Source organism: Heptranchias perlo, chromosome 20 (assembly GCF_035084215.1).
Source record: "Heptranchias perlo isolate sHepPer1 chromosome 20, sHepPer1.hap1, whole genome shotgun sequence".
Classification (NCBI taxonomy): Eukaryota; Metazoa; Chordata; class Chondrichthyes; order Hexanchiformes; family Hexanchidae; genus Heptranchias; species Heptranchias perlo.
The window spans coordinates 29,259,766-29,285,918 of NC_090344.1; the positions used below are offsets into that span (position 1 = coordinate 29,259,766).

The following is a 26,153-nucleotide window of genomic DNA, read 5'->3' on the forward strand; positions in this document are numbered from 1 at the left end:
CAGTTCAAACAATCAGGACTTTAAAGGCACCTCAATGACCTGTACTTTCATTGAACGAGCTTTGCTTACAATTGCATTCCACCTTGAAACCGCTCTGGGCTTTCAACTCACTGAAGCAGAGTGTGGCCGCTTTGTATCTGTGAGCATGTCGGTGACGAGGCTTGGATGGAGAGAAATTTGGATGGAGAGAAATTTGTTGAGTGTATTCAGGAGGAATTTCTCATTCAGTATGTGGATGGCCCGACGAGAGAGGGGGCAAAACTTGACCTCCTCTTGGGAAATAACGAAGGGCAGGTGACAGAAGTGTTAGTGAGGGATCACTTTGGGACCAGTGATCACAATTCCATTAGTTTTAAGATAGCTTTGGAGAATGATAGGTCTGGCCCAAAAGTTAAAATTCTAAATTGGGGAAAGTCCAATTTTGATGGTATTAGACAGGAACTTTCAGAAGTTGATTGGGAGAGTCTGTTGGCAGGCAAAGGGACGTCTGGTAAGTGGGAGGCTTTCAAAAGTGTGTTAACCAGGGTTCAGGGTAAGCACATTCCTTATAAAGTGAAGGGCAAGGTTGGTAGAAGTAGGGAAGCTTGGATGACTCGGGAGATTGAGGCCCTAGTCAAAAAGAAGAAGGAGGCATATGACATGCATAGACAGCTGGGATCAAGTGGATCCCTTGAAGAGTACAGAGATTGCCGGAGTAGAGTTAAGAGAGAAATCAGGAGGGCAAAAAGGGGACATGAGATTGCTTTGACAGATAAGGCAAAGGAGAATCCAAAGAGCTTCTACAAATACATAAAGGGCAAAAGAGGAACTAGGGAGAGAGTAGGGCCTCTTAAGGATCAACAAGGTCATCTATGTGCGGAACCACAAGAGATGGGTGAGATCCTGAATGAATATTTCACATCGGTATTCACGGTTGAGAAAGGCATGGATGTTCGGGAACTTGGGGAAATAAATAGTGATGTCTTGAGGAGAGTACATATTACAGAGAGGGAGGTGCTGGAAGTCTTAACGCGCATCAAGGTAGATAAATCTCCGGGACCTGATGAAATGTATCCCAGGACGTTATGGGAGGTTAGGGAGGAAATTGTGGGTCCCCTAGCAGAGATATTTGAATCATCGACAGCGACAGGTGAGGTGCCTGAAGACTGGAGGGTAGCAAATGTTTTGCCTTTGTTTAAGAAGGGAGGCAGGCAAAAGCCTGGGAACTACAGACCGGTGAGCCTGACATCTGTAGTGGGTAAGTTGTGAGAGGGTCATAGAGTCATAGAGTTATACAGCACGGATAAAGGCCCTTCGGCCCATCGTGTCCGCGCCGGCCATCAAGCCCAGTCTGATCTAATCCCATATTCCAGCATTTGGTCCGTAGCCTTGTATGCTATGGCATTTCAAGTGCTCATCCAAATGCTTCTTGAATGTTGTGAGGGTTCCTGCCTCCACAACCCTTTCAGGCAGTGAGTTCCAGACTCCAACCACCCTCTGGGTGAAAAAGTTCTTTCTCAAATCCCCTCTAAACCTCCCGCCTTTTACCTTGAATCTATGTCCCCTTGTTATAGAACCCTCAACGACGGGAAAAAGCTCCTTAGTATCCATCCTATCTATGCCCCTCATAATTTTGTACACCTCAATCATGTCCCCCCTCAGCCTCCTCTGCTCCAAGGAAAACAAACCCAATCTTCCCAGTCTCTCTTCATAGCTGAAGCGCTCCAGCCCTGGTAACATCCTGGTGAATCTCCTCTGCACCCTCTCCAAAGCGATCACATCCTTCCTGTAGTGCGGCGACCAGAACTGCACACAGTACTCCAGCTGTGGCCTAACCAGTGTTTTATACAGCTCCATCATAACCTCCTTGCTCTTATATTCTATGCCTCGGCTGATAAAGGCAAGTATCCCATATGCCTTCTTTACCACCTTATCCACCCGTTCCGCCGCCTTCAGGGATCTGTGAACTTGCACACCAAGATCCCTCTGACCCTCTGTCTTGCCTAGGGTCTTCCCATTCATTGTATATTCCCTTGCTGTGTTAGTCCCTCCAAAGTGCATCACCTCGCACTTTTCCGGGTTAAATTCCATTTGCCACTGTTCCGCCCATCTGACCAACCCATCCATATCGTCCTGCAGACTGAGGCTATCCTCCTCGCTATTTACCACCCTACCAATTTTTGTATCATCAGCGAACTTACTGATCATACCTTTTACATTCATATCCAAGTTGTTAATGTAGACCACAAACAGCAAGGGACCCAGCACCGATCCCTGTGGTACCCCACTGGCCACAGGCTTCCAGTCACAAAAACAACCTTCGACCATCACCCTCTGCCTTCTGCCACTAAGCCAGTTTTGTATCCAAAGTGCCAAGGCACCCTGGACTCCATGGGCACGTACCTTCTTGACCAGTCTCCTGTGGGGGACTTTATCGAAGGCCTTACTGAAATCCATGTATACCACATCCACTGCGTTACCCTCATCCACACGCCTACTCACCCCCTCAAAAAATTCAATCAAATTAGTCAGACATGATCTTCCCTTGACAAAGCCATGTTGACTATCCCTGATTAATCCTTGCTTCTCCAAGTGGAGACTAATATTGTCCTTCAGAATTTTTTCCAATAATTTTCCTACCACTGATGTTAGGCTCACTGGCCTGTAGTTCCCCGGTTTTTCCCTACTCCCCTTCTTGAATAATGGTACTACATTAGCGGTTCTCCAGTCCTCTGGCACATCCCCTGTGGCCAGAGAGGTTCTGAATATATGTGTTAGAGCCCCCGCAATCTTCTCCTTTGCCTCACACAGCAGCCTGGGATACATTTCGTCCGGGCCTGGGGATTTATCCATTTTTAGGCCTGCTAAAACCGCCAATACCTCCTCCCGCTCGATGTTAATATGTTCGAGTATATCACAGTCCCCCTGTCGTATTTCTATGTCGACGTCGTCCTTCTCCATAGTGAAAACAGATGCTAAAAATACATTTAGAACCCCTCCTACATCTTCCGGCTCCACACACTGATTGCCATTTTTGTCCCTAACGGGCCCTATTTTTTCCCGCGTTATCCTCTTACCCTTAATATACTTATAAAACATCTTAAGATTTTCCTTTATTTTGCTCGCCAGTGTTTTTTCATGGCCCCTCCTTGATCTCCTAATTTCTTTTTTAAGTATCCCCCTGCACTTTTTGTACTCCTCTCGGGCTTCCTCCGTCTTTCGCCTTTTGTATCTGCCAAAAGCCCTCCTTTTTTTCCTAATCCATTCTCGTATATCCCCTGACATCCAAGGTTCCCTGGAGTTCTTGGAACCACCCTTGACCTTTACGGGAACATGTTGCCATTGTATGGTCTCAATCTCCCTTCTGAAAGACTCCCATTGCTCCGATGCGGATTTTCCCACAAGCAGCTGATCCCAGTCCATTTTGGCCAGATCCTGCCTTATCCTATTAAAATCGGCCTTCCCCCAATTTAGAACCTTTATTTCCGGCCCCTTCCTGTCCTTTTCCATGACCACCTTAAATCTCACCGAATTATGGTCACTGTCACCAAAGTGCTCACCGACCAGAACTTCTTCCACTTGGCCGGCCACATTCCCTAGAATTAGGTCCAGTACCGCCCCCTCTCTTGTAGGACTTTCCACATGCTGGCTCAAAAAGCTCTCCTGGATGCACGTTAAGAATTTTGTACCCTCTAAGCCTTTTACACTCTGAGTATCCCAGTTAATATTGGGGAAGTTGAAATCCCCCACGATGATTACCCTATTATTTGCACAATTTTCTGAGATTTGCCTACATATCTGTTCCTCTATCTCCCCCTGACTGTTTGGGGGTCTATAGTACACTCCCATCAAAGTGCTTGCCCCCTTTTTGTTTTTAAGCTCCACCCATATGGCCTCATTAGAGGAACCTGTTAATACATCATCCCTCCTTATGGCAGTAATTGATTCTTTAATTAATATTGCGACCCCCCCCTCCTCTTATACCTCCCCCTCTGTCTCGCCTGAAGATTCTGTACCCCGGAATATTGAGCTGCCAGTCTTGCCCCTCCCTCAACCATGTCTCTGTGACAGCAACAATATCATACTCCCATGTGTTTATCAACACCTTCAGTTCATCCACCTTATTCGCAAGACTCCTTGCATTAAAATAGATGCCATCCAGCCTTGCCCTCACATATTTGCCCTGTCTTCCAAGCTGACTTGTTTTTTTCTCTATATTTGGCTGCACATCACCCTCTATTGTAGCTCCACTCTGTATCCCATCCCCCTGCCAAGTTAGTTTAAACCCCCCCCAACAGTGCTAGCAAACCTCCCCGCAAGGATATTTGTCCCGCTCTGGTTCAGATGCAACCCGTCCGACTTGTACAAGTCCCACCTTCCCCAGAAGCAGGCCCAGTGATCCAGGAAACTGAAACCTTCCCTCCTGCACCAACTCTTTAGCCACGCATTCATCTGTTCTATCCTCCTATTTCTATAATCACTAGCCCGTGGCACTGGGAGTAATCCAGAGATTACAACCTTTGAGGTCCTGCTCTTTAATCTGCTACCTAGCTCCCTAAATTCTTGATGCAGGACCTCATCTCCCTTCCTACCTATGTCGTTGGTCCCAATGTGGACCACGACCTCTGCCTGCTCACCCTCCCCCTTGAGAATGCCCTGAAGCCGCTCAGTGACATCCATGTCCCTGGCACCAGGGAGGCAACAAACCATCCTGGAGTCACGTTTACGGCCACAGAAACGCCTGTCTGTTCCCCTTACGATAGAATCCCTTACCACTATAGCTCTTCCACTCTTTTTCCTCCCAGCCTGTGCAGCAGAGCTACCCCTGGTGCCAGGAAGTTGGCTGCTGCTGCCTTCCCCTGATAAGTCATCCCCCTCAACAATATCCAAAGCGGTATATTTGTTTGAGAGGGGGACGGCCACAGGGGACCCCTGCACTGCCTGCCTGCTCTTCTTACTCTGCCTGGTGGTCACCCAATTACTTCCTGCCTGTACAACCTTTACCTGCGGTGTGACCATCTCACTAAACGTGCTATCCACGACGTTCTCAGCATCGCGAATGCTCCATAATGAATCCATCCGCAGCTCCAGTGCCGCAATGTGGTTTGTCAGTAGCTGCAGCTGGATGCATTTCCCGCACACATGGTCGTCAGGGACACCGGAAGGGTCCCTGATTTCCCACATAGAGCAGGAAGAGCATAACACGGGGCTGGGCTGTCCTGACATGACTTACCCTTTCACTAATTAATTCAAATTAAATGAATCCCACCAATTTCACTTCAATTAAAAAGGTATACTCAAGGGCCCTTGCTGAACAGCAGTCCCCCACTACACAACAGAGACCAGAGAATCCACAAACTCTAACCTTAGACAAATTCAGCAGTTCTCTGTTCCCCTCTGTCTTTTTTCTCTTGGCTTTTTCTCCCCCGGTGCCAGGTGACCATTTGATTTGATGCATTTGTCGTAAACTGATGCCTTTTCCAGATCTCGAGGCGGTCAGACCCGCTCTGTCTGTCTGTTACTACTTCTGACCATTAATGGGAACAGGCCGCGAGTTAAACGTTTATCTGCAAACCAGAGGAAGACAAGTAAAAATAAAGATCTGTTTCTCCGCCACAGGGCAAAGATTCAATCGATGTTCACCAGAAAAAATCCCCTTCACTCTGAGTGTGGATTTGTTTGTAAATGTTGGATTTTAAAGTTGCAAAAAACCGAAAAAAATACATTGAGCTTCTGATGGCCCGTACGGGGATCAAACCCGCGATAATGACTAACCAAGTGAGCTAACGAGCCTTTCTAATACTCCGTTATTGATTTGAATTATGTTTTGTACCTGTACGCCCGTTGGCAGTGGTTTATGTACATGGACCCCTAAATCTGTCTACTCCACAATTCCTAGCTTCTCGCCATTTAAAATATACTCTGACCTATCTTTCTTAGGACCAAAGTGGATGACCTCGCACTTTCCCACATTGAACTCTATTTGCCGCAGTTTTGCCCTCTCAGTTAATCGAAGAACGTCACTTTTCAACTTCCTGCTTCCATCTACATTAATTATTGCGTCACAGGAAGGCTGCGTGTTCAAATCACGCCGGGTAATAGTTGTTTATGGAACTGATCGGATTCTGGATGTTCCAGAATGAATGTTTTATTTACCCCATTCTAAATATACAGAACCTTGCTCTAAAGTCTGTCTCCCGAGTTCCCCAGTTTCAGGGAGGTGTCTCATTCTGCGCTCGACTTTTACATCGAGTCTGCAGCACCGAAACAGGCCATTCGGCCCAACTTGTCAATGCTGGCGTTTATGCACCACACGAGCCTCCTCTCACCCTTCCACATCCATCCCGATCAGCATATCCTTCTATTCCTTTCTCCTTCGTGTGCTTAACTAGATTCCCTTTAAATGTATCTATGCTATTTGCCTCAACAACTCTTTGTGCTGGCATGCTCCACTTTCCACCACACCCTGGGTAAAGAAATTTATCCTGAATTCCCCATTGGATTTATTAATGACTATATTATACTTATGACCACTAGTTTTGGACACCCCCACAAGGCAAGTGGAAAGAATTTCTCTTTGTCTACCCTATCAAACCCTTTCATTATCTTCATTACTTCTATCAGGTCACACCTCGGACTTCTCTTTTCTAGAGAAAAGAGCCTTAGCCTGTTCAGCCTTTCCTGATAAGTATATCCTCCCAGTTCTGGTATCATCCTTGTGAATCTTATTGCACCTTCCCCAATGTCCCTATATCCTTCTTATCATATGGAAACCAGAACTGTGCCCAGTACTCCAAATGTTATCTAACCTAGGTTCTCTACAAGTTTAATATAACGTCTCTGCTTTTCAATTCCATCCCTCTAGAAATGAACCCCAGTGCTTAGTTTGCTTTCTCATAGCCTTATTAACCTGTGTCGTGACTTTTAATGATTTGTGTCCTTGTGCCCCTCGATCCCTTTGCTCCTCTCCTCCATTTAGACTCTTATTATCCACGCAGTATGTGGCCTACTTATTCTTCCTACCAAAATGCACCCCCTCACGCTTACATATATAGAAATTAATCTGCCATTTATACGCCCATACTGCAAGTTTCCTATGTCTTCCTGTATTGTTCGCATTTCCTTTGTATTAACTACAGCTCCCAATTAGGTGTCGTCCGCAACTTTTGAAATTGTCCTTCCGATGTCGAACAACAGTGGCACCAGCACCGATAAACTGTGAACAACAATGATCGCATCACCGATAAATTGTGAACAACAGTGGTTCCAGCACCGATAAATTGTGAACAACAGTGCTCCCAGGGCTTTTGTCCTTGAACTGCAGTTGAAACTTTTGAATAAAATGAAAAGAATTCCCCAAATCGCCCCACGTGAATCTCAAACGCTTTGGGAAGAAGTTCAGTGCAAACAATCAGAACTTTAAAGGCACCTCAGTGACCTGCACTTGCTTTGAATGAGTTTTGTTCGCCATTACATTCGATCGTGAAATTGCTCTCGGCTTTCATCTCACTGAAGCAGAGAATGGCCGCTTTGTATCTGTCAGCGTGTAAGTGACGAGGTTGGGCTAAGCACGGGTCTTATCCAATTTTTGAAATATCATCTCATCAAGCGCCGGGGAAAAGAAACTTAGAGTCGAACTGTCCCTGTTAGTGATGAGTTGAAGGGAATATCGATCCAAGCAGATCTGGACAGCGCGCAGTGCAGTCTCACAAGAGTTCCAAATCCACCGTCCAGCCACTCGGCAATCAAAAATTTTGACTGAACTTTACTCTGGGCCGGAGTCACTCGCTGAAATCCAGTCCTTCTCGGGCACATTTTTTTCTTAACATCATAACCACTGGTTTAAAAGAGAAAACTGCCGTCCGTTTCACTGTAAGTGCAAGAGACAACTTTGTAGACACCGTGTCGTGTCACAGACCGGCGCGTTGGACCTGCTCATTTCAACTCATCTCATTTTCAGCAAACCAGAACGTTACTGAAATAGAGGATGGTGAATCACAGCTCGAAAAATCAATGCTGTCTATCACTGGGTGACTGAGTCTTCCAAGATACAAGCATTTAGGGGCAAGGGGAGTTTGAAGTTCAGAAATAATACAGTACAGATTTTCACTCGTGCAAACTGCACACCCTTTATTTTGGAAAAGTGAACTGATGGTAAGACAGCTGATACATTGATGGCTGCAAGCTGAAGCTTTCGCTCGGTGAATTAATGGTTCAGTGCGCAAGGCATCGTGTCTCTGTAGCGCAATTGGCTACTGTTAATTTATAATGGTCGGTGGTTCAATTCCACTCACAGAGAGAAGGGGGCAACTGTTACCTTAACATTCATTGTCTCACATTGCCGGGTTTCTAAAGTGCTGCCACCAGCTGGGCACGGCTGATATTCCAACATTTAGCCTGCGGTCGGAGAGCAGGCACACGAACAATAAATTAAAAAACCGAGATTGGCTTAAAGGTAATCAGAATTCTTCTTGACACACCAGGTCCGAAGTGAAGACTCATTGTTTGCCGGAGGGCTGTCTCGCTGTGACGTGGATATTTCTGCAGTGAGCAAGACGCAGACTGTTTCCCATTTTTCCGCAATGAATGTCACTCCCCTTACTTTGGAAAAGTAAAATGGTATTCACATTCCGACAGGTTTCAGTTGATTTGTGAGGGATCATTAAAGGATCCTGCAGCGCTGCCTCCGTTAACAACAGCAGTTCTAAGCCGCATTTCAGACGCAGCAACAATCCCATCAGTTTTTCGCTGTTCCCCAGCTCCCGGAGTGCGTGAGACCGTGACAGCAGCGCCATTCAGGCCGCCTGTCCGGCCCTGCTCTCTCCAATCACCGGCTGCCAACGGAAAGCAGCGAATACAGTCTCAGACCGAGCATTGCTGCCCTTCCCTGGGAAACTGGGTACCACGGCCCGACCAAGCCTTCACATACACCGAGCACAGGCAGAGGAAGCTCCGGGGAGTTTATATACTGATCACTTGGCCTTCCAGCAGGATTTACCGAGAACCAAAGTGAGTGAAACTGTCATTAGGCCTCATTGAGAAAATCAGGGTCAGTAAATTACAGCTGCTGGAGTCAGGATGAGCCAGCGGTCTGAGGCGCTGTATTCAGATCGTAATTTCCCCTCGTGGTGTGGTTTCGAATTCTCACATTCAGTCCTTTCCATGTCGGATTTTTTTTTGTTCCTTCTGCTGGAGGTGATTTTTCCGCACACTTGATTTGATGCTTCCAGAAAACCAACCCGACATCCGTCCACGGCAGGTTTGTTTTTATTGGTTGTCAGAATGTGTAGTGTTTGGGGTCAGCAGAACACGGCCCGTGGAATCAGTCCATTGTGGCATTGACCAGTTGTTCCAATACCTCAGCCACTCGCCTCATCTGGCGAAATGGGAATCCAGATGTGGATAATTGCAATTGCGATTATTAAATAAGAATGAGTAACGGATACAGTCTTTGGGCCTGTGTTCTCAATACTCATATTCGCATGACGTCTGCATGTGGACTTTCAATTTTTTGTGTGCTTTTGATAAAATGGTGAAAAGCAGAGTGTAGTGGTGTTTTGATCGTTGTGAGTGCTTTACTTCCTTGGTTACTGAATGGTGGGAGATGTTTGCTATGAAATATACACATGTGAAGTACTGTATATTGTTTGTGTGTAAGATGTGTTCTACTAAAATTCGTTCATGCGCCTAAAACGATGTCACCATAGCCACGCCTGCGGCTCGTCAGCAATTTCTCCTGGACAACACTGCATGGAGGCATAGAGCATGGCCGAGTGGATTGAGCCCGGACATTGATATTCCAAGATTGTCCGGGTGGGTTTCGATTTTCGTCGCTCACAAACGTTCCATTGACACGGAGTGATTGGCGGCTGCTGTTGCATAATATCACAGTCAAGCAAACGCACACACACTTTGTATGTACACATTTGTGGTTGTGCAATAGTGGGGGGCAATAGTTCATGTACTTTAATTGAGGCGGCACGAGTTGGGGTTGTACGATAAAGTGGAGCATTCGTCGCCCTTCTGTGTAATTGAGGTGAGGAATTTAACTGCACCAGATTCCTTGAATCATAAACATGGAACATTTTTAACCAAGTCCGAAAGTCACGACTGTAAAATGGGAACGGATGACAATTCAACTCAGGCAAAACACAAAAAAACTTATTAAAGTTTATACTGTCACTTGGTCACCAAGGTGGAAAACCGACAACGTTGATAATTGCTCAGGTATGTCCTCTACAGAAAAAGCAGGAAAAATCCAATCCAGTCAATTACCGCTCCATCAGTCTCCTCTCAATCATCAGCAAAGTGATGCAAGGAGTCGTCGGCAGTGCTATCAAGCAACACGTACTCACCAAGAACCTGCTCACCGAAGCTCAGTTTGGGTTCCGCCAGGACCACTGGGCTCCAGACCTCATTACAGCCTTGGTCCAAACATGGACAAAAGAGCTGAATTCCAGAGGTGAGGTGAGAGTGACTGCCCTGTACATCAAGACAGCATTGACCGAGTGTAGCATCATGGAGCCTTAGGAAAGTTGAAGTCAATGGGAATCAGGGGGAAACTCTCCAGTGACTGGAGTCATACCCAGCACAAAGGAAGATGGTATGGTTGTTGGAGGCCAATCATCTCAGTCCCAGGACATTGCTGCAAGAGATCCCCAGGACACTGTCCTAGTCTCAACCATCTTCAGCTGCTTCATCAATGACCTTCTCTCCATCCAAAGGTCAGGAGTGAGGACGTTTACTGATGATTACACAGTTTTCAGTTCCAATCGCAACCCCTCAGATAATGAAGCAGTCCGTGCCTGCATGCAGCAAGACCTGGGCAACATTCAGACTTGGGCTCATAAGTGGCAAGTAATATTCAACAGCCAGGCAATGATCATATCCAAAAACCACCTCCCCTTAATATTTAACGGCAACACAATCGCCGAATCCCCCATCATCAACATCCTGGGGGGCAGGATTGACCATAGACTTAACTAGCTTTGCACGGTAATATAGTGGTTATGTTACTAAATTAATAATACAAGCAGCCTGCACTAATTTATCCAAAAATATGCGTTCAAATCTCGCTACGGCAAGTGGGAAATTTAAATTCAATTCAATAAAATCGGAAATTTAAAAAACTGTAATCAGTAAAGACGACCATGAAACTTCTGGATTGTCGCAAAAACCCATCTGGTTCAGTAATGCCCTTTTGGGAAGGAAACCTGCCGTCCTTACCCGGTTTGGCCGATATGTGACTCCAGACCCACAGCAATGTGTTTGATTCTCAATTGCCCTCTGAAATGGCCCAGGAAGCCACTCAGTTGCACAATCTCACCAAAAAAAAAATCATAATAAGAATAAAACCGGAAGGAACACTCGGCACTGGAGACGACAAAGGCAAACCAAGCCCTTGTTCATCCTCCAAAGGCCTCCTCACTGACATCTGGGGACATGCGCAAAAATTGGGAGAGCTGTCCCACAGACGAGTCAAGCAACAGTCTGACATAGACATACTCACAGAATCGGACCTTTCAGCCAAGGTCCCAAACTCTTCCATCATACATCTCTGGGTATGCTCTGTCCCATCGGCAGGGCAGATCGACCGGAGGTGGCGGTACAGTGATCAACAGTTAGGAGGGCGCCCTCAACATTGACGCCGAACCGCATGAAATCTCATGACATCAGGTAAAACATGGGCAGGGAAACCTCCTGCTGATTACCACCTAACGTCCTCCCTTAGCTGATGAATCAGTCCTCTTCCATGTTGGGAAGCACTGAGGGTGGAAAGGGCACAGAATGTACTATGGTGGGGGACTTCAATGTCTATCACCAAGAGAGGCTCGGTAGCACCACGACTGAACGAGCTGGCTGAGTCCTGAAGGCCATAGCTGTCAGACTCGGCATGCGGCAGGTGGTGAGTGAACCAAGAGGTGGGAAAAACCTGCTTGACCTCGTCTCTCACCAATCTTCTTGTCGCAGATGTATCTGTCGATGACAGCATTGGTAGGAGTGACCACCGCACAGCCCTCGTGGACACGAATTCCCGTCTTCACAATGACGACACCATCCAACGTGTTTTGTTTCACTACCACCGTGCTAAATGGGAAAGGTTCAGAACAGATCTGGCAGCTCAAAACTAGGCATCCATGAGGTGCGGTGGGCCATCAGCAGCTGCAGAATTGTATTCCAGCACAATCTGTAACCTCATGGCCCGGCATATTCCCCACTCTAACATTACCAACAAGCCAGGGGATCAACCCTGGTTCAATGAGGAGTGTAGAAGAGCATGACAGGAACAGCACCAGGCGTACATAAAAATGAGGTGCCATCCTGGTGAAGCAACAGGACTACATGCATGCTAAACAGCAGAAGCAACATGCTATCGACAGAGCTAAGCGATTCCACAACCAACGGATCAGATCAAAGCTCTGCAGTCCTGCCACATCCAGTCGTGAATGGTGGTGGACAATTAAACAACTAACGGGAGGAGGAGGCTCTGCAAACATCCCCATCCTCAATGATGGCGGAGTCCAGCACGTGAGTGCAAAAGACAAGCCTGAAGCTTTTGCAACCATCTTCAGCCAGAAGTGCTGAGTGGATGATTCATCTCGGCCTCCTCCCAATATCCCCACCATCACGGAAGCAGGTCTTCAGCCAATTCGATTCACTCCACGTGATCTGAAGAAACGGCTGAATGCACTGGATACAGCAAAGGCTATTCGCGCCGTCAACATCTCGGCTGTCGTGCTGAAGATTTGTGCTCCAGAACTAGCCGCGCCTCTAGCCAAGCTGTTCCAGTGCAGCTACAATACTGGCATGTATCCAACAATGTGGAAAATTGCCCAGGTATGTCCTGTCCACAATAAGCAGGACAAATCCAATCAGGCCAAATACGCTCCATCAGTCGACTCTCAATCACCAGCAAAGCGATGGAAGGTGTCGACGACAGTGCTATCAAGAGGCACTTACTTATCAATAACCTGCTCACCAATGCTCAGTTTGGGTTCCGCCAGGACAACTCGGCTCCAGACCTCATTTCAGCCTTGGTTCAAACATGGACAAAAGAGCTGAATTCCAGAGGTGAGGTGAGAGTGACTGCCTTTAATATCAAGGCAGCATTTCACCGAGTGTGGCACCAAGGAGCCCGACTAAATTGAAGTCAATGGGAATCAGGGGAAATCTATCCACTGGCTAGAGTCATACCTAGCAAAAAGGAAGATGGTAGTGGTTGTTGGAGGCCAATCATCTCAGCCGCAGGGCATTGCTGCAGGAGTTCCTCAAGGCACTGTCCTCGGTTCAACCAACTTCAGCTGCTTCATCAATGACCTTCTTCCATCATAAGGTCAGAAATGGGGATGTTCGCTGATGATTGCACAGTGTTCAGTTCCATTCGCAACCCTCAAATAATGAGGCAGCCCGAGCCCGCATGCAGCCAGACCTGGACAATAACCAGGCTTGGGCTGATAAGTAGCAAGCAGCATTCCCACCAGGCAAGTTCGAGACAATGACCATCTCCAACAAGAGAGAGTCTAATCACCTCCCCTTGACATTCAACGGCATTACCATGGCTGAATCCCCCACCATCAAAGTCCTGAGGGTCACCATTGAACAGAAACTTAACTGCACCAGCCGCATAAATATTGTGGCAACAAGAGCAGGTCAGAGGCTGTGAATTCTGCGGCGAGTGACTCACCAAAGAATTTCCACCATCTCCAAGGCGCAAGTCAGGAGTGTGATGGAATACTGTCCACTTGCCTGGATGAGTATAGCTCCAACAACACTCAAGAAGCTCGACACCATCCAGGACAAAGCAGCCCGCTTGAATGGCACTCCATTCACTACCTTAAACATTCACTCCCTCCACGACCAGCGCACCGTGGCTGCAGTGTGTACCATCTATAAGATGCAATGTAGCAGTGCTATTCGATAAGGCTTCTTCGACAGCACCACCCAAACCCGCGACCTCGACCACGTAGAAGGACAAGAGCAGCAGGCACATGGGAACAACACAACCTGAACATTCCCCTCCAACTCACACATCATCCTCACTTGGAAATATATCGCCGTTCCTTCATCATCACTTGGTCGCAATCCTGGAACTCCCTATCAAACAGCACTGTTGAAGAAGCTTCAGCACACGGACTTCAGCGGTTCAGGAAGGTGGCTCACCACCACCTTCTCAAGGGCAATTAAGGATGGGCAATAAATGCTGGCATTGTCAGCGACACCTCCATCCGATGAAATCATAGATTTCGGAGAAAGGTTGCAGCAAGGAAGGAGACCCTTCGGCTCAATGCAACAGCAATCCAGCTGGTCCCACTTTCCCATCCGATCGCCGTCGCCCGGAAATTCTTTTCCTTTGAAGTAATTATCCAGTTCCCTTTTGAAGCCCGAGATTGAACCTGCCCCCACCACCCCCTCGGGCAGTGCCTTCCAGGTTCTAACCATTCGCTGTTTGAAAAAGTTTTTTCCTCATGTCACCTTTGGCTCTTTTGCCAATCACCTGAAATCGAGATCCTCTGGTTCTTGACACTTCAGCCAATGGGAAAAGTTTCTCCCCATCTATTCTGTCTAGACCCATCATGATCTTGAATACCTCTATAAATTCTCCTCGCAACCGTCTCTGTTCCAAGGAGAACAATCCCAGCTTCTCCAGTCTATCTACGTAACTAAAGTAGGTCATCCCTTTAATAATTTTTGTAAATCTCTTCTGCACCCTCTCAAAGGCCTTCACATCTTTACTAAAGTGCGGTGCCCAGAACTGGACACAATACTCCCGTTGTGGCCGAACCAGTGTTTTATTAAGTTTCATAATGTCTTCCATACTTTTGTACTCTATGCCTCTATTTATAAAGCCCAGGATCCCGGATGCTTTTTAATGGCTTTCTCAACCTGCTCTGCCACCTTCAACCAGCTGTGCACATAAACCCCCATATCTATCTGTTCCTGTACCTCTTTTCGAGTTATGCCCTCTAGTTTATATTGCCTCTACTCGTTCTTCCGACACGAAATGGATCAGTACGCATTTTTATGCGTTAAATTTAATCTGCCACTTGTCCGCTATGCCACCAGCCTGTCCATAACCTCTTGCAGAGTATTACTCTCCTCCACACTGTTTACTACCCTTCCAAATTTTGTGTCATCTGCAAATTTTGAAGTTGTGCCCTGTACACCCAAGTCCAAATCATTGATATATATCAAGAAAAGTAGTGGTCCCAGCATTGACCCCTGGGGAACACCACTGTACAACTCCCTCCATTCCACAAAACATCCGCTCTCCACTACTGTCTGTTTCCTGTCCCTGAGCTAATTCTATATCCATGTTTCTACTGCCCCCTTTAATCCATGGGCCACAAGCTTACTGATAAGTCTAAAGTGCGGCACTTTATCAAACGCCTTTTGAAAGTCCATATACACTGCATCAACTGCATTGCTTTCATCTACCCTCGATGTTAACTCATCAAAATATTCCATCAGGTCAGTTAAACACGATTGGCCTTTTACAAAGACGTGCTGGCTTTTCCTAATCAATCCACACTCGTCCAAGTGACTGTTCATTCTGTCCCAGATTATCGTTTCGAAACGTTTCCCCACCACTGAGTTTACCTCACTTGCCTCTTGTTGCTGGGTTCACCCTTGCACTCTTTTTTGAAGAAGGGTGTAACATTTGCAATTCTCCAGTCCTCTGCACCACCCCCGTATCTTTGGATGTTTGGAAGATTATGGCCAGTACCTCCACAATTTCCCCTCTTACTTCCCTCAGCAACCGAGGATGCATCCCATCCGGATCGGGTGACTTATCGACTTCAACTGCAGCTGGCCTTTCAAGTACCCGTTCTTTATCAAAGTTTAACCCATTCAGTATCTCAACTATATCTTCCTATGCTGAGACTCTGGCAGCATCTTCACCCTTGGTAAAGACATATGCAAAGTATTCTCTTTGCCCCACTTATTTCCCCTTTCAGTTCCCCTCTGAACTTTTTATATTCTGCCTGGTGAATGAATCAAAAAACAAGTCAGGATTCCCGTCAGCCTGAAACAGAAAGTTATTCGTTCATTCATGGCGATTTGAACAACTATTCGTCTTTTTTCATAATTTAATGAGCATTGCGAAATTAATACAGTGAACTATTTTGGAGAAGTTAATTCCCTGTTCGGGAAAAGGACGCGTCTCCCACACTGAGAGCATTTGCAGACGGCAGCGATCTTCTGAGGGTTTCCGACAACAACGTGCGCGGCAGAGTTTCTGTAGTGTAGTGGTTATCACGGTCGCCTAACACGCGAAAGGTCCTCGGTTCGAAACCGGGCAGAAACATTTTTGGGCCACCCCTTCTGCCTCCATGAGTCGATCTCCTTTCTGGTCCCGAATTCGAGTCGGGTTCTCACGAACCGTTTAATGTTTACATGCCTGTGGAAGACTTTTGGATTGCCTTTTATGTTGGCCGCCAGTCTCTTCTCATACCCACTCGATGCCCCTCTTATTTCCCCTTTCAGTTCCCCTCTCAACTTTCTATATTCTGCCTGGTGAATGAATTAAAAACAAGTTAAGATTTCCGTCAGCCTGCAACAGAAAGTTATTAGTTGAACTATGGCGCTTTGAACAATTATTCGTCTTTTTTCAGAGTTTAATCAGTATTGCGAAATTAATACAGCAAACTATTTTGGAGAAGTTAATTCCCTGAACGGGAAAGGGACCCATCTCCCACACTGAGAGCATTTGCAGACGGCAGCTATCTTCTGAGAGTTTCCTACATCAATCCGTGTTACAGAGTTTTGTAGTGTAGTGGTTATCACGTTTGTTTAACATGCGTCAAGCCTTCGGTTCGAAACCGGGTTAAAACATTTTTGGGCTGCCTCCATGAGTCGATCTCCTTTTTGGTCCCGAATCAGAGTCGGGTTCTCACGACCCGTTTAATTTTTACATGTCTGTGGAAGTATTTTGGATTCCCTTTTATGTTGGCCGCCAGTCTATTCTCATAACCTCTCTTTGCCCCTCATATTTCCCCTTCAAGTTCCCCTCTCAACTTTCAATATTCTGCCTGGTGAATGAATAAATAAAAAAGTTAGGATTTCGGTCAGCCTGAAACAGAAAGTTAGCAGTTGATCAATGGCGATTTGAACAACTATTCGTCTTTTTTCAGAGTTCAATGAGTATTGCGAAATTAATACAGTAAACTATTTTGTGGAAGTTAATCCCCTGAACGGGAAAGGGACCCGTCTCCCACACTGAGAGCATTTGCAGACGGCAGCGATCTTCTGAGGGTTTCCTGGTGCACCGTGTGCCGCAGAGTTTCTGTAGTATACTGGTTATCACGTTCGCAAAATACGCGAGCTGTCCCTGGTTCGAAACCGAGCAGGAGCATTTTTGGGCTGGCTCCATGAGTCGATCGCCTTTTTGGCCCCGAATCAGAGTCGGGTTCTTCCAACCCGTTTAATGTTCACATGCATGTAGAAGACTTTGGGATTGCCTTTTATGAGGGTATCTCATACCCTCGATTTGCCCCTCTGATTTCCCCTTTCAATTCCCCTCTCAGCTTTCCATATTCTGCCTGGTGAATCAATCAAAAAACAAGTTAGGATTCCCGTCAGCCTGAAACAGAAAGTTATTCGTTCATGAATGGCGATTTGAAAAACTATTCGTCTTTTTTCATAGTTTAATGAGCATTGCGAAATTAATACAGTGAACTATTTTGTAGAAGTTAATCCCCTGAACAGGAAAGGGACCCGTCTCCCACACTGGGAGCGTTTGCAGACGGCAGCGATCTTCTGAGGGTTTCCTGGAACGATAAATGCAAAAGGATTTCTATAGTGTAGCGGTTATCACGTTTGCTTAACATGCAAAAGGTCCCCGGTTTGAAACCGGGCAGAAACATTTTTGGGCCACCCCCTTTGCCTCCCTGAGTCGATCTCCTTTCTGGTCCCGAATTCGAGTCGGGTTCTCACGACCCGTTTAATGTTTACATGCCTGTGGAAGTCTTTGGGATTGCCTTTTATGTTGGCCGCCAGTCTATTCTCATACCCTCTCTTTGGCCCTCTGATTTCCCCTTTCAATTCATAGAAGTTTAGAATCATAGAAGTTTATGACATGGAAACAAGCCCTTCGGCCCAACATGTCCATGTCGCCCAGTTTATACTACTGAGCTATTCCCAGTTACCTGCACTTGACCCATATCCCTCTATACCCATCTTACCCATGTCACTGTCCAAATGCTTTTTAAAAGACAAAATTGTACCCGCCTCTACTACTGCCTCTGGCAGCTCGTTCCAGACACTCACCACACTTTGAGTGAAAAAATTGCCCCTCTGGACATTTGTATCTCTCCCCTCTCACCTTAAATCTATGCCCCCTCGTTACAGACTCCCCTAAATTCCCCTCTGAACTTTCCATATTCGGCATGGTGAATGAATGAATAAAAAAAATGTTAGCATTTCTGTCAGCCTGCAACTGAAAATTATGAATGATTAATGGCGATTTGAACAACTATTCGTCTTTTTTCAGAGTTTAATGAGTATTGCGAAATTAATACAGGAAACGATTTTGTTGAAGTTGGTTCCCCAAACGGGAAAGTGACCCGTCTCCCATACTGAGAGCATTTGCAGACGGCAGCGATCTTCTGAGGCTTTCCTCGAAGCCCATGTGCGGTAGATTTTCTGTAGTGCAGTGGTTATCACGTTTGCTTACCACGCGAGAGGTCCTCGGTTCAAAACCGGGCAGGAGCATTTTTGGGCTGGCTCCATGAGTCGATCTCCTTTTTGGTCCCGAATCAGAGTCAGGTTCTTCCGACCCGTTTAATGTTTACATGCCTGTGGAAGACGTTGGGATTGCCTTTTATGTTGGCCGCCAGTCGATTCTCATCCTCTCTCTTTGGCCCTCTCATTTCCGCTTTCAGTTCTCCTCTGTCCTTTCTATATTCTGCCTGGTGAATGAATAAACAAAAGTTAGGATTTCCGTCCGCCTGCAACAGAAAGTTATGAGTTGATTAATGGCGATTTGAACAACTATTCGTCTTTTTTACAGAGTTTAATGAGTATTGCGAAATTAATACAGCAAACTTTTTGGTCGAAGTTAATTCCCTGAACGGGAAAGGAACCGATCTCCCACACTGAGAGCATTTGCAGACGGCAGCGATCTTCTGAGGGTTTCCTAGAAGTACTTGTACAGCAGAGTTTCTGTAGTGTAGTGGTTATCACGTTCGCCTCACACGCGAAAGGTCCCCGGTTCGAAACCGGGCAGAAACATTTTTGGGCCAACCCCTCCGCCTCCATGAGTCGATCTCCTTTCTGGTCCCGAATCAGAGTCGGGTTCTTACCACCCGTTAAATGTTTGCATGCCTGTGGAAGGCTTTGGGATTGCCTTTTATGTTGGCCGCCAGTCTATTCTCATACCCTCGCTTTGCCCCTCTGATTTCCCCTTTCAATTCTCCTCTGAACTTTCTATATTCTGCCTGGTGAATGAATGATTGAACAAAAAGTTAGGATTTCCGTCCGCCTGCAACAGAAAGTTATTAGTTGATTAATGGCGATTTGAGCAACTATTCGTCTTTTTTCAGAGTTTAATGAGTATTGCGAAATTAATAAAGTAAACTATTTTGTAGAAGTTAATCCCCTGACCGGGAAAGGGACCCGTCTCCCACACTGAGAGCATTTGCAGACGGCAGCGATCTTCTGAGGGTTTCCGATAGCAACGTGGGCTTCAGAATTTATGTCGTGTAGTTTTTATCACGTGCATCTAACACGCGAAAGTTCTCTGGTTCGAAAACGGGCAGAAACATTTTTGGGCTGCCTCCATGAGTCGATCTCGTTTATGGTCCCGAATCAGAGTCGGGTTCTTACTACCCGTTTAATGTTTACATGCCTGTGGAAGAGATTTGGATTCCCTTTTATGTTGGCCGCCAGTCGATTCTCATCCTCTCTCTTTGGCCCTCTCATTTCCGCTTTCAGTTCTCCTCTGTCCTTTCTATATTCTGCCTGGTGAATGAATAAACAAAAGTTAGGATTTCCGTCAGCCTGAAACAGAAAGTTATGAGTTGATTAATGGCGATTTGAACAACTATTCGTCTTTTTTTACAGAGTTTAATGAGTATTGCGAAATTAATACAGCAAACTTTTTGGTCGAAGTTAATTCCCTGAACGGGAAAGGAACCGGTCTCCCACACTGAGAGCATTTGCAGACGGCAGCGATCTTCTGAGGGTTTCCTAGACGTACCTGTACAGCAGAGTTTCTGTAGTGTAGTGGTTATCACGTTCGCCTCACACGCGAAAGGTCCCCGGTTCGAAACCGGGCAGAAACATTTTTGGGCCAACCCCTCCGCCTCCATGAGTCGATCTCCTTTCTGGTCCCGAATCAGAGTCGGGTTCTTCCGACCCGGTTAATGTTTGCACGCCTGTGGAAGACTTTTGGTTTCCCTTTTATGTTGGCCGTTCGTCTAATCTCATACTCTCTATTTGCCCCTCTTATTTCCCCTTTCAGTTCCCCTCTAAACTTTCTATATTCTGCCTGGTGAATGAATTTAAAAAAAGTTAGGATTTCCGTCAGCCTGAAACAGAAAGTTATTAGTTGATTAATGGCGATTTGAACAACTATTCGTCTTTTTCAGAGTTTAATGCGTTTTGCGAAATTAATACAGTAAACGATTTTGTCGAAGTTAAATCCCGAATAGGGAAAGGGACCCATCTCGCAAACTGAGAGCATTTTGCAGACAGCAGCTATCTTCTGAGGGTTTCCTGTAACAACGTGTGCAGCAGAGTTACTGCAGTGTCGTGGTTATCACATTCGCTTCAAGTTATAACGTTCGCGAAAGGTCCCTCGTTTAAAACCGGGCAGAAACAGTTTTGGGCTGCCTCCATGAGTCGGTTTCTTTTCTGGTCCAAATTAGAGTCGGGTTCTCACGACCCGTTTAATGTTTACATGCCTGTGGAAGACTTTGGGATTGCCTTTTATGTTGGCCGCCAGTCTATTCTAATACCCTCTCTTTGGCCCTCTGATTTCCCCTTTCAATTCATAGAAGTTTAGAATCATAGAAGTTTCCAACATGGAAACAAGCCCTTCGGCCCAACATGTCCATGTCGCCCTGTTTTTACGACTAAACTAGTCCCAGTTGCGTGCACTTGGCCCATATCCCACTGTACCCATCTTACCCATGTAACTGTCCAAATGCTTTTTAAAAGAAAAAATTGTACCCGCCTCCATTACTGCCTCTGGCAGCTAGTTCCAGACACTCACCACACTTTGAGTGAAAAAATTGCCCCTCTGGACATTTGTATCTCTCCCCTCTCACCTTAAATCTATGCCCCCTCGTTGCAGACTCCCCGAAATTCCCCTCTGAACTTTCCATATTCTGCCTGGTGAATGAATGAATAAAAAAAATGTTAGGATTTCTGTCAGCCTGCAACTGAAAATTATTAGTTGATTAATGGCGATTTGAACAACTATTCGTCTTTTTTCAGAGTTTAATGAGTATTGCGAAATTAATACAGGAAACGATTTTGTTGAAGTTGGTTCCCCAAACGGGAAAGTGACCCGTCTCCCATACTGAGAGCATTTGCAGACGGCAGCGATCTTCTGAGCCTTTCCTCGAAGCACATGTGCGGTAGAGTTTCCGTAGTGCAGTGGTTATCACGTTTGCTTATCACGCGAGAGGTCCTCGGTTCAAAACCGGGCAGGAGCATTTTTGGGCTGGCTCCATGAGTCGATCTCCTTTTTGGTCCCGAATCAGAGTCAGGTTCTTCCGACCCGTTTAATGTTTACATGCCTGTGGAAGACGTTGGGATTGCCTTTTATGTTGGCCGCCAGTCGATTCTCATCCTCTCTCTTTGGCCCTCTCATTTCCGCTTTCAGTTCTCCTCTGTCCTTTCTATATTCTGCCTGGTGAATGAATAAACAAAAGTTAGGATTTCCGTCCGCCTGCAACAGAAAGTTATGAGTTGATTAATGGCGATTTGAACAACTATTCGTCTTTTTTACAGAGTTTAATGAGTATTGCGAAATTAATACAGCAAACTTTTTGGTCGAAGTTAATTCCCTGAACGGGAAAGGAACCGATCTCCCACACTGAGAGCATTTGCAGACGGCAGCGATCTTCTGAGGGTTTCCTAGAAGTACTTGTACAGCAGAGTTTCTGTAGTGTAGTGGTTATCACGTTCGCCTCACACGCGAAAGGTCCCCGGTTCGAAACCGGGCAGAAACATTTTTGGGCCAACCCCTCCGCCTCCATGAGTCGATCTCCTTTCTGGTCCCGAATCAGAGTCGGGTTCTTACCACCCGTTAAATGTTTGCATGCCTGTGGAAGGCTTTGGGATTGCCTTTTATGTTGGCCGCCAGTCTATTCTCATACCCTCGCTTTGCCCCTCTGATTTCCCCTTTCAATTCTCCTCTGAACTTTCTATATTCTGCCTGGTGAATGAATGATTGAACAAAAAGTTAGGATTTCCGTCCGCCTGCAACAGAAAGTTATTAGTTGATTAATGGCGATTTGAGCAACTATTCGTCTTTTTTCAGAGTTTAATGAGTATTGCGAAATTAATAAAGTAAACTATTTTGTAGAAGTTAATCCCCTGACCGGGAAAGGGACCCGTCTCCCACACTGAGAGCATTTGCAGACGGCAGCGATCTTCTGAGGGTTTCCGATAGCAACGTGGGCTTCAGAGTTTATGTCGTGTAGTTTTTATCACGTGCATCTAACACGCGAAAGTTCTCTGGTTCGAAAACGGGCAGAAACATTTTTGGGCTGCCTCCATGAGTCGATCTCCTTTCTGGTCCCGAATCAGAGTCGGGTTCTTCCGACCCGGTTAATGTTTGCACGCCTGTGGAAGACTTTTGGTTTCCCTTTTATGTTGGCCGTTCGTCTAATCTCATACTCTCTATTTGCCCCTCTTATTTCCCCTTTCAGTTCCCCTCTAAACTTTCTATATTCTGCCTGGTGAATGAATTTAAAAAAAGTTAGGATTTCCGTCAGCCTGAAACAGAAAGTTATTAGTTGATTAATGGCGATTTGAACAACTATTCGTCTTTTTCAGAGTTTAATGCGTTTTGCGAAATTAATACAGTAAACGATTTTATCGAAGTTAAATCCCGAATAGGGAAAGGGACCCATCTCGCAAACTGAGAGCATTTTGCAGACAGCAGCTATCTTCTGAGGGTTTCCTGTAACAACGTGTGCAGCAGAGTTACTGCAGTGTCGTGGTTATCACATTCGCTTCAAGTTATAACGTTCGCGAAAGGTCCCTCGTTTAAAACCGGGCAGAAACAGTTTTGGGCTGCCTCCATGAGTCGGTTTCTTTTCTGGTCCAAATTAGAGTCGGGTTCTCACGACCCGTTTAATGTTTACATGCCTGTGGAAGACTTTGGGATTGCCTTTTATGTTGGCCGCCAGTCTATTCTAATACCCTCTCTTTGGCCCTCTGATTTCCCCTTTCAATTCATAGAAGTTTAGAATCATAGAAGTTTCCAACATGGAAACAAGCCCTTCGGCCCAACATGTCCATGTCGCCCTGTTTTTACGACTAAACTAGTCCCAGTTGCGTGCACTTGGCCCATATCCCACTGTACCCATCTTACCCATGTAACTGTCCAAATGCTTTTTAAAAGAAAAAATTGTACCCGCCTCCATTACTGCCTCTGGCAGCTAGTTCCAGACACTCACCACACTTTGAGTGAAAAAATTGCCCCTCTGGACATTTGTATCTCTCCCCTCTCACCTTAAATCTATGCCCCCTCGTTGCAGACTCCCCGAAATTCCCCTCTGAACTTTCCATATTCTGCCTGGTGAATGAATGAATAAAAAAAATGTTAGGATTTCTGTCAGCCTGCAACTGAAAATTATTAGTTGATTAATGGCGATTTGAACAACTATTCGTCTTTTTTCAGAGTTTAATGAGTATTGCGAAATTAATACAGGAAACGATTTTGTTGAAGTTGGTTCCCCAAACGGGAAAGTGACCCGTCTCCCATACTGAGAGCATTTGCAGACGGCAGCGATCTTCTGAGCCTTTCCTCGAAGCACATGTGCGGTAGAGTTTCCGTAGTGCAGTGGTTATCACGTTTGCTTATCACGCGAGAGGTCCTCGGTTCAAAACCGGGCAGGAGCATTTTTGGGCTGGCTCCATGAGTCGATCTCCTTTTTGGTCCCGAATCAGAGTCAGGTTCTTCCGACCCGTTTAATGTTTACATGCCTGTGGAAGACGTTGGGATTGCCTTTTATGTTGGCCGCCAGTCGATTCTCATCCTCTCTCTTTGGCCCTCTCATTTCCGCTTTCAGTTCTCCTCTGTCCTTTCTATATTCTGCCTGGTGAATGAATAAACAAAAGTTAGGATTTCCGTCCGCCTGCAACAGAAAGTTATGAGTTGATTAATGGCGATTTGAACAACTATTCGTCTTTTTTACAGAGTTTAATGAGTATTGCGAAATTAATACAGCAAACTTTTTGGTCGAAGTTAATTCCCTGAACGGGAAAGGAACCGATCTCCCACACTGAGAGCATTTGCAGACGGCAGCGATCTTCTGAGGGTTTCCTAGAAGTACTTGTACAGCAGAGTTTCTGTAGTGTAGTGGTTATCACGTTCGCCTCACACGCGAAAGGTCCCCGGTTCGAAACCGGGCAGAAACATTTTTGGGCCAACCCCTCCGCCTCCATGAGTCGATCTCCTTTCTGGTCCCGAATCAGAGTCGGGTTCTTACCACCCGTTAAATGTTTGCATGCCTGTGGAAGGCTTTGGGATTGCCTTTTATGTTGGCCGCCAGTCTATTCTCATACCCTCGCTTTGCCCCTCTGATTTCCCCTTTCAATTCTCCTCTGAACTTTCTATATTCTGCCTGGTGAATGAATGATTGAACAAAAAGTTAGGATTTCCGTCCGCCTGCAACAGAAAGTTATTAGTTGATTAATGGCGATTTGAGCAACTATTCGTCTTTTTTCAGAGTTTAATGAGTATTGCGAAATTAATAAAGTAAACTATTTTGTAGAAGTTAATCCCCTGACCGGGAAAGGGACCCGTCTCCCACACTGAGAGCATTTGCAGACGGCAGCGATCTTCTGAGGGTTTCCGATAGCAACGTGGGCTTCAGAGTTTATGTCGTGTAGTTTTTATCACGTGCATCTAACACGCGAAAGTTCTCTGGTTCGAAAACGGGCAGAAACATTTTTGGGCTGCCTCCATGAGTCGATCTCGTTTATGGTCCCGAATCAGAGTCGGGTTCTTACTACCCGTTTAATGTTTACATGCCTGTGGAAGAGATTTGGATTCCCTTTTATGTTGGCCGCCAGTCGATTCTCATCCTCTCTCTTTGGCCCTCTCATTTCCGCTTTCAGTTCTCCTCTGTCCTTTCTATATTCTGCCTGGTGAATGAATAAACAAAAGTTAGGATTTCCGTCAGCCTGAAACAGAAAGTTATTAGTTGATTAATGGCGATTTGAACAACTATTCGTCTTTTTTTACAGAGTTTAATGAGTATTGCGAAATTAATACAGCAAACTTTTTGGTCGAAGTTAATTCCCTGAACGGGAAAGGAACCGGTCTCCCACACTGAGAGCATTTGCAGACGGCACCGATCTTCTGAGGGTTTCCTAGAAGTACCTGTACAGCAGAGTTTCTGTAGTGTAGTGGTTATCACGTTCGCCTCACACGCGAAAGGTCCCCGGTTCCAAACCGGGCAGAAACATTTTTGGGCCAACCCCTCCGCCTCCATGAGTCGATCTCCTTTCTGGTCCCGAATCAGAGTCGGGTTCTTCCGACCCGGTTAATGTTTGCATGCCTGTGGAAGTCTTTTGGTTTCCCTTTTATGTTGGCCGTTCGTCTAATCTCATACTCTCTATTTGCCCCTCTTATTTCCCCTTTCAGTTCCCCTCTAAACTTTCTATATTCTGCCTGGTGAATGAATTAAAAAAAAGTTAGGATTTCCGTCAGCCTGAAACAGAAAGTTGTTAGTTGATTAATGGCGATTTGAACAACTATTCGTCTTTTTCAGAGTTTAATGCGTTTTGCGAAATTAATACAGTAAACGATTTTGTCGAAGTTAAGTCCCGAATAGGGAAAGGGTCCCATCTCGCAAACTGAGAGCATTTTGCAGACAGCAGCTATCTTCTGAGGGTTTCCTGCAACAACGTGTGCAGCAGAGTTTCTGCAGTGTAGTGGTTATCACATTCGCTTCAAGTTATAACGTTCGCGAAAGGTCCCTCGTTTAAAA

The 26,153-nt window shown here is 45.9% G+C and overlaps 7 non-coding genes across 7 annotated transcripts; all 7 read left to right on the forward strand.

Moving 5' to 3' along the window:
- Window positions 1–16,212: 16,212 nt before the first annotated feature.
- Window positions 16,213–16,285, forward strand: trnav-aac (transfer RNA valine (anticodon AAC)). Its single transcript has one exon. It is a non-coding gene; the product is annotated as a tRNA-Val (tRNA).
- A 1,484-nt stretch (window positions 16,286–17,769) lies between these two features.
- trnav-aac (transfer RNA valine (anticodon AAC)) lies at window positions 17,770–17,842 on the forward strand. The gene has a single exon. It is a non-coding gene; the product is annotated as a tRNA-Val (tRNA).
- A 1,294-nt stretch (window positions 17,843–19,136) lies between these two features.
- On the forward strand, window positions 19,137–19,209 carry trnav-cac (transfer RNA valine (anticodon CAC)). Its single transcript has one exon. It is a non-coding gene; the product is annotated as a tRNA-Val (tRNA).
- A 979-nt stretch (window positions 19,210–20,188) lies between these two features.
- On the forward strand, window positions 20,189–20,261 carry trnav-cac (transfer RNA valine (anticodon CAC)). The gene has a single exon. It is a non-coding gene; the product is annotated as a tRNA-Val (tRNA).
- A 1,823-nt stretch (window positions 20,262–22,084) lies between these two features.
- Window positions 22,085–22,157, forward strand: trnav-cac (transfer RNA valine (anticodon CAC)). Its single transcript has one exon. It is a non-coding gene; the product is annotated as a tRNA-Val (tRNA).
- Window positions 22,158–24,503: 2,346 nt separating this feature from the next.
- On the forward strand, window positions 24,504–24,576 carry trnav-cac (transfer RNA valine (anticodon CAC)). The gene has a single exon. It is a non-coding gene; the product is annotated as a tRNA-Val (tRNA).
- Window positions 24,577–25,555: 979 nt separating this feature from the next.
- On the forward strand, window positions 25,556–25,628 carry trnav-cac (transfer RNA valine (anticodon CAC)). Its single transcript has one exon. It is a non-coding gene; the product is annotated as a tRNA-Val (tRNA).
- The last annotated feature ends 525 nt before the right edge of the window (window positions 25,629–26,153 follow it).